The sequence below is a fragment of the Heterocephalus glaber genome, unplaced genomic scaffold (assembly GCF_053883595.1).
Source record: "Heterocephalus glaber isolate CG9 unplaced genomic scaffold, H.glaber_assembly_v1.0 deba00000896, whole genome shotgun sequence".
Lineage (NCBI taxonomy): Eukaryota > Metazoa > Chordata > Mammalia > Rodentia > Bathyergidae > Heterocephalus > Heterocephalus glaber.
This window is the reverse complement of record NW_028258170.1, coordinates 5187696-5196308: the sequence shown is the minus strand read 5'-3', so window position 1 is coordinate 5196308 and position 8613 is coordinate 5187696. Positions and strand designations below refer to the sequence as shown.

At 33.9% G+C, this 8613-nt stretch overlaps 1 pseudogene; it reads right to left on the bottom strand.

Moving 5' to 3' along the window:
• Positions 1-6427: 6427 nt before the first annotated feature.
• Positions 6428-7185, bottom strand: LOC106008077 (coiled-coil domain-containing protein 152 pseudogene; annotated as a pseudogene).
• Positions 7186-8613: the final 1428 nt, after the last annotated feature.

The window sequence follows — 8613 nt, the reverse complement described above, 5'->3', positions numbered from 1 at the left end:
AATTCTATAAGCAGTTAGAGAAAAGAAACAAATCACACACAAAGCAGAGTCCATGAGAATCAACTTCTCAACACAAACCCTCTAGGCAGAAGAGCTTGGAGTGAAATATTTCAAGCCCTAAAGAAAAACAGCTTCCAACCCAGATTGATGTACCTTGCAAAACTATCATAAAAAATTGATGGAGAAATAAGATACTTTCATGACAAAGAGCAACTTAGGAACTTCATGAATACCAAACCAGCACTCCAAAAATTTTTAAACAATATCCTAGGAAAAGACAATGAGGATCACAACACCAGGAAGCCCAACAGAATGGATCCATCAGGCATGACAAGAAATTAAATGCAAAGGGAGGGGAATCCAACAAAATGAAAAAGTCATGACAAGGATAAGTCAATACATATCAGTTATAACCATCAATGTTAATGGTCTCAATTCACCAATCAAAAAACAGACTGGCAGAGTGGGTCAAGGTGCAAGATCCAACAATATGCTGCACACAAGAAACACACTTAATTAAAAAAGAAACTCATAGACTGAAACTTAAAGGGTGGTAAACTATAGTTCATGTGACAGGAACCTGAAAAAAAAGCAGGAGTAGCTATCATCTTTGCAGATCAAGTGAATTTCAAACCAACACAGATTAAGAGGGATAAAGAAGAACACTACATCCTTGTAAAGGGAACAATCAAAGTGGAAGAGATGATAATCATAAATACATATACACCAAATACTAGTGCAACCAACTAAATAAAAAATATTAACAGAAATAAAAAATGAAATAAGCAGTAATACAATACCCCACTGTCACAAATAGATAAATCAACTAGACAAAAAAATCAACAGTGAAATACTAAAACTCAACAAAACTCTTGAACAAATTTATTTAACAGATGTTTACAGAGTGTTTCACACCACAAAATCAGAACATACATTCTTTTCAGCTGCACATGGGTCATTCTCCAAATAAGACTACAAACTTCCTCATATAACAAGTTTAAGTAAATGCAAAAGAATTAACGTTATCCCCTGTATATTATCAGATGATAGTGTGATGAATTTGGAGGTCAATAGCAAAAGAAACCACAAGAACTTCATAAACACATGGAAATTTAACAACATACTCCTGAACAACCAATAGGTCACTGAGAAAATTTAAAAAGAAAATAGACAATTTCAACAATTAAATGAAAATGCCAATACAACATAATGGAATTTATGGGACATGATGAAAGCAATCTTATAAGGAAAACTCATAGCAGTGACGACTCATATTAGGAAAACAGAGCAAGCTCAAATAAACAACCTAATGCTGAACCATACGCTTCTAGAAAAAGAAGAGAAAGACAAACCCAAAGCTTGTACAAGGGAGAAAACTACAAAGATCAGAGCAGAAATCAATGCAATGGAGACTAAGAGAATGATACAAAAAAATCAATGAAGCAGGAGTTAGTTCTTCAAAAGAATAAACAAAATTTACAAACCCTTTGCCAACTTCATCAAAAAAGGAAAGAAAAGGCCCAAATCCATGCAGTTAGGAATGAAAAGGGTGAAATTACAATAGACTCAGCAGAAATCCATAGGATCATCAGTACCTACTTCAAGAACCTATACGCCAATAAGATAAAAAACAGAAGAAATGGACAGATTCCTAGATATGTATGAATTACCAAAGTTCAATGAAGAAGACCTAATGATTCTAAATAACCCAATATCAATCAATAAAACTGAAAACATAATTAAAAACTTACCCCCTAAGAAAAGCCCAGGTCCTGATAGCTTACCTGCTGAATTCTACAAGACATTTAGAGAAGAATTATTCCCACTACTATTTAAAGTATTCAATGAAATTGAAAGGGAAGCAATACTCCCAAATTCATTCCTAGATGCAAGCATCACCTTGATCACAAAAGCAGAGAAAGACCCAACTGAAAAAGAGAATTATAGGCCAATCTCACTAATGAACATAGATGCAAAAATCCTTAATAAGATACTGGCAAAGAGAATGCAGAAGATTATCAAGAAGATCAAACACCCTGAGCAGTTAGGATTCATCCCAGGGATGCAAGGATGCTTCAACATATGGAAAGCAATAAATGTAATACACTATATTAATAGAGCCAAGGACAAGAACCATATGATCATCTCAATAGATGCAGAAAAAGCATTCAACAAAATTCAACACTTATTCATGATAAAAACCCTAGAGAAAATTGGAATAGATGGTCTCAACCTGAAAAAAGCCATCTATAAAAAATGAACAGCCAACATATTACTAAATGTTCAAAAAATTGGCATCCTTCATGCTAAAATCGGGAACGAGACAAGGATGTTCACTATCACCAATCCTGTTCAATATAGTTCTGGAAATATTAGCCACAGAAATTAGACAAGAGAAAGAAATAAAAGGAATATAGATAGGAAATGAAGAGATTAAACTGTCATTATTTGCAGATGACATGATTCTTTATATGGAAGACCCCAAGAACTCCACCAGAAGTTTTCTAGACTTTCTAAGCAAATTCATTAGAGTAGCTGGATACAAGGTCAACACACAAAAATCAATAGCCTTCCTTTACATGAACAACAGACTCACTGATAGACGGACTAAAGAAACAACTCCTTTCATAGTAGCATCCAAAAAAAAGGAAATATCTAGAAATCAATCTAAGGAAAGAACTCAAAGACCTCTACTCTGAAAATTACAGCACTCTGAAAAAAGAGATAGAAACAGATATCAGAAAATGGAAAGACATCCCTTGCTTCTGAGTAGGAAGAACCAATATAGTGAAAACGTCCATACTTCCAAAACTCCTATATAGATTCAATGCAATCTCGATGGAAATTCCAGCAGCATACTTCACAGAATTAGAGAAAACAATTAAAAAATTTATTTGGAACAGGTAGAGACCTAGAGTAGCAAAAGCAACTCTAGGCTACAAAGACAAGGTAGGGGGTATAACAATCTGCAACTTGAAACTATGCTACAAGGCTACTCTCATAAAAACAGCATGGTACTGGCAAAGAAAGAGATCCAAGGAGCAGCAGAACCAATTAGAAGATGAATAAACAACTGCAGACACTCTCAACCACCTCATCTTTGAGTGCTGGAAAAATTGGGTTTCAACTTGCCAAAGATTGAAACTAGACCTATGTCTTTCCCTATGCACTAAACAAAAATCGAAGTGGATTAAAGATCTAAATATTAAAACAGAAAGGCTGAACCAGCTGGAAGAGACGTTAGGTAGAACTTTTGAAGACATTGGTTTAGGCAAAGATTTCATGAACAAAACCTCAGTTGCACATGAACTAGCACAAAGAACTCATCTTATTAAAAAGCTTCTTCATAGCAAGAGAAAATACCAAAAGAGTCAAGAGACAACTCACAATGTGGGAAAAAAGTTTCCACCAGCTGTTTCTCAGACAAAGGTCTACTATCTAGAATATATAATGAAATTTTAAAAATGAAAGCCCCCGAATTTAAACACCCAATCCACAAATGGGCATCTGAAATGAATGGATACTTCTCAGACAAAAAGGAGAAATAGCAAATAAACATATGAAAAAATGTTCAGTATCACTGGTCATTCGAGAGATGCAAATGAAAACAACACTGAGATTCCACTTCATCCCAGAAAGAATGGCTGCTATCATGAAATCAATGAATAATAAATGCTGGTGGGGTTGTGAGAAAAAGAAACCCTTCTCCACTGTTGGTGGGAGTGCAGACTGGTGCAACCTCTGTGGAAATCAGTATGGAGATACCTCAGAAAATAGGATTAGAGGTCCTATTTGACCTCTAATACCCCTTCTGGGTATTTTTTCCCCCAAATTAAAAGAATCATACCACAGCAATACATGTGCACTCATGTTTATAGCGGCACAGTTTGTAATACGTAAAACTTGGAAATAGTCCAATTAACCATCACCTGGACACTAGACAAAGATGTGCTTTTTTATAGAAAATGAAGTACTACTCAGTCATAAAGCATGAGAATCTAGAGATATTTTTAGCTTAATGGATGCACATTGAGGCCATACTCTTAAATGAAATAAATAGCACACTTAAGTGTAAATATTGAATAGTTTCTCTGGTGTGAGAAACTGGAAGTGTAAATAAGGATCGAAATGTATAATAGATAATTTGAAATAAGACAAAAAAGTCCAAGTGGGAAAGGGAAGAGGGAGGGGCAGGGGAGAGAAAAGAAGAGAAAGGAATAAATATAAGAAAGGGAATGGAATTAATATGAGAATATGAAAAACTCAAAACAAAGTCTTTGTAAATAGGGAGGAATGGAGGGGTTGAATGGAGGGGAGGGGAATGGAGAAAAAATAAGAACCAAGGGAGATTATTTAAAGGTGCAACTTTCCAATGATGAATGTCATTATACTGTATACCTATAATGTATCAATAAAATTCATTTTTAAAAAAGAACATATTATGAGCCCAAGTATACTAATAAAAAGGAGGCTGAGATGCAAAATAAAGGAAAAAATGGAAACAAAGTCTTTGTAAAAGGGAGGCATGGAGTGGTTGAAGGGACAGCAGGGGAATTGGAAAAAATTAAGAATCAAGATACATCATAAAAAGGTACAAATTCCCAATGATGAATGTCATCATATTGTATACCTAAAATGCACCAATAAACTTAATGAATAAAAAAAACTTGGGTATAACATTTCTCTGTAAAGTAATTTGATCAGATTAACACCTCATTTGAAAACAGTCATTTTCAAATCCCATTGGTGTTTTACTTCTTCAAGATTTGGCCTTATAGCAAATGTACTTTTCATTATTACTTTTAAAGGAATGTTTTTTTCTTAAGACAAATGATGTAAATGGAGAACACTTTATGTTTTAAGCTTATTGAAAATCTGGAGAGCTCATGTTTGGGAAAATTTATATCCTCGGCCTGACGGAGACGAATTAAGAGTACGGGTGACAGTTTACGACAAAACAGATGAGGAACAGGAACAGAAGTAGAGAGAAAAATGAGTGAGTGGAGGGTATGGAGCCATCCCAGCCTGGAGAAAACAGTCCATGAAGGAAAACATATTAACATGTGATTTAATGTAATTCTCTGAGACAAGGTTGGAGTTCACTACATGACAAGTAACAAGCATGTGAGTGTGACACCTCCCTTGGATTTCCTGTGTTTGAATAAAACTTACCTGTAATCACTGATGTTCTCTGTATTTAGAAATGTATATATGTGTGGGAAAATTTATCAAGGATAATTATTGCATGTGAATAGATGCACAAAGTAGAAAAACCCTTGGAAAGAAGCAGGAGTGCAATTCCAGAGGAAACTCATAGAATGGCTATCTTCTTGAAATATATAGAAATCTTCAGAATGCCATAGAGCTGAACATACACCAGAATTCAGAGGTTCAGGAGTTTGGATTCCAAAGCTGATGTCTCTGTTATACTACCACATTTAAAGAAAAATTCTTTTGATTGGAGGGATATAAATCTGAACAGCAATAATAATATAAGAACAGGAAATTCTTAGAGAAAAGTGTTAATAGTGATCATCCAGACACTTCAGGGAAGAGGGTATCCTGGCTGAGAGCTAAACAATTGGCTTCTGTAGAGACAGATGCATTAAGTAACCAAAAATAGATATTATTAAATATATTCCTTCACTAAATATCTTTTATAAATTTCATGCTTATCTATACAGACTATAATATTCTAATTATAATTTGGTTTACTTCACTTACTACATTGATAATTACATTAGTAAAAATAAATTGACTCCTCTATACATATTATGAGCAGTTTTCTGTCAGTGAAATGGGTATACTCTCAAAGCCACCCACAAAGATGAATCCAATTCTTGTGCTACGGCAAGCACATTTCTTCATATACCATATGTAAAACCTCTTAGAATAAAAGCCATGTTAGCTTCTTCAATGATAGCTAATAGTTCTCAACAAAGAAACTTTACTTGAATATTTTTGTATTCTATTCTAATTAGCCTAACCCATTACAAATACATTATAGTTTACACAAACAAATACAGTACACAGACATACAATTACACACATACACTGCATGTGTATTAATCAGTTGAGACACAATACCATACATCCACAATTTAAAGGAGAGTTTTCATTTGCCTCACAGTTTCAAGAGATCCAGTTTTTCGTTGGCTTTTTTTTTCCTTTCATAGTCAATGATAGTTTAATAGGAACACTAAACCCTATAAACTTTAACTCCTTTGTGTATAATACCATTAAGCAAGAATGCAGCACATGATTGGCCAAGGTATAGATCTGTCTAAATAAACTCAATAATAAAAATGTTTAAAGCTGTCTCATTTATTATGTAGGAAGTATACTCATGTTGAAAATGGAAGTGAATTTTTCAATTGCTTTTTTAAAAAGTAAATAGTAATTAGTGAATTTACTGTTATACGCAAAATCATCCACGTTTAAGGTGAGAATCTTTGCCAATAGAAAGGCGCTGCTCCAAATTGTGAATAATATTATGAAGAATTGCAATCTCTTTGTTTTTTTCTTCTTGAAGATGTTGAAGCTTCCTTCTGTTGATACTCTGTGGGGAAATAGTAGCATCTGGATATAGTTTTGATTTAGTCTGCACGCTAGCTAGTTTGGCATCAAACTCCAGCTGTAGTTTGATTATTTCATTTTGCTTTTCTTTTTCTTGAGTTATTAACTTTGCATTTAACTCTGAGATTTCCATCTCCTTTTTCTTTATTAGATCTCTGTGCTTTTCTTCATTTAATTCAACTTTTTTCTGCATATCTTGATAAAGTTTGCTTATTTCTATTTTATGTTCTTCCTCTTTGATTTTCATTTCATGTACAAGTTTGGCAATATTATTCTTATATTACTGTTTGTGAGATTTCAGCTTTTCCCTTGTCATATCAGCATTTCTTTTTAGTTGTTCATTTTCACCTCTCAAATTGTGTTGATATTCAATGGTCTGTTGTAGCCCTTTTATCATATCCTGAAGAGCAGCACATTCTTTTTTAATTGAGGCTTCCTTTGTTTGCTTTACTTTTAATAAAGAGGTACTCTTTTTCAACTGAATTTCCAGTATGTTTTTCTTTCCACTGGTTTCTATCATTTTCTTTTCTATCTGTGAGAAATCCTATTAAGTTTGTCAATATTCACACTGCTAATTCTTTTTGTATATTCTTCACTACTTTGATCCATGCTTAAATTGCTGTTGCTCCTGGTTCCTCAAAGTCTCCCCCACCTCAATTCTTGGTTGGCTGTCTTCAAGGCAGAAAGGTCATGGTGAAGGGCATGGTGGAACAAAACTGCTTATTTCATGGCAGCTGGGAAGCAAAGCAGGCCAACAATGCCAGAGAGAAATGAGCCAGAGACTATAGAGTGCCTAAAGTCATTCATCCAATACCCACTCAGACATCTCCAGAAGGGTGCATTCCTAGTCACCTGGGAATTTCTTAACCCAGTCAGGTTGACATGTTGGAATTAAAGGTCACAACATTTACATGATAGTATATTGTTACTATTGTCTTTGCATTTTATACACACTTATTGAGACAATTAAAAATGGGTCATTCATATTTCATTTTATATTAAAAAATTGTGTGATAAGAATTGTTCAGAACATGTTAATTCAGTTTCCTTCCTCCTTTAACTGTCCAGAATGGTTAAATTGAGAAATTCAGTTTGATCAGGAAATTTGATTTTTGATACACCATATTGTTTCATTCTAGTCAAAACAGGCAAAGAAGGTCAAGATGTATTGGTTAAGGGAACAATTCAATAGGAAATGTTAGCAACCATAAATATACATGCACAAAGTAAAGACACACCCAACTCCATAAAATAAATACTAATGAACACAAAAAATCAGATTAGCACCAACACAATTGTAATGAGGGGATTCAATACCCCACTGTCATGAATGGAAAGATCAACTAGACAAAAAAATCAATAAAGAAATACCAGAAATGAACCAACCCTTTGAACAAATAGACTTAATATCTGCAAAGTATTCTATCCAACCAGAACACAGTGCACATTCTTCTCAGCAGCACATGGAAATTTCTCCAAAATTGACCACATAGTGGCCTATAGAGCATGTAGAAGTAGATGCAAAGGAATTGAAACTATGCTATGCACAGTGTGATGAAACCAGAAATCAACATTAAAAGACACCACAGAAACTATGCAAATGCATATAAATTAAACAATACTATCTTGAATAATCAATGAATCACAAATAAAATTAAAGAGGAAATTAGATATTTCCCACAATCAAACAATAATGCCAGTACAACATACCAGAATTTATGGGATGCAATGAAAGGGTCCTAAGAAGCAAGTTTATAGTGGTGAATTTCCACATCAGAAGAGCAGAATGAGTTCAAATAAGTAATCTAATGGTAAATCTTAAGGCTGTAGAAAACAACAATCCAAGCCCAAAGGTAGTAAGAGGAAGGAAACTATAAGAATCAGAGCAGAAAATAATGCATTTGAGACCCAAAAAAATCAGAATTGGTTCTTTGAAACATTAAACAAATTAGACAATCCTTTATCCAAGCTTATCAAAACAAAGAAAGAAAAGCCCCAAATCATTGCAATTAGAAATGAAAAGGAAAAAAATCACAA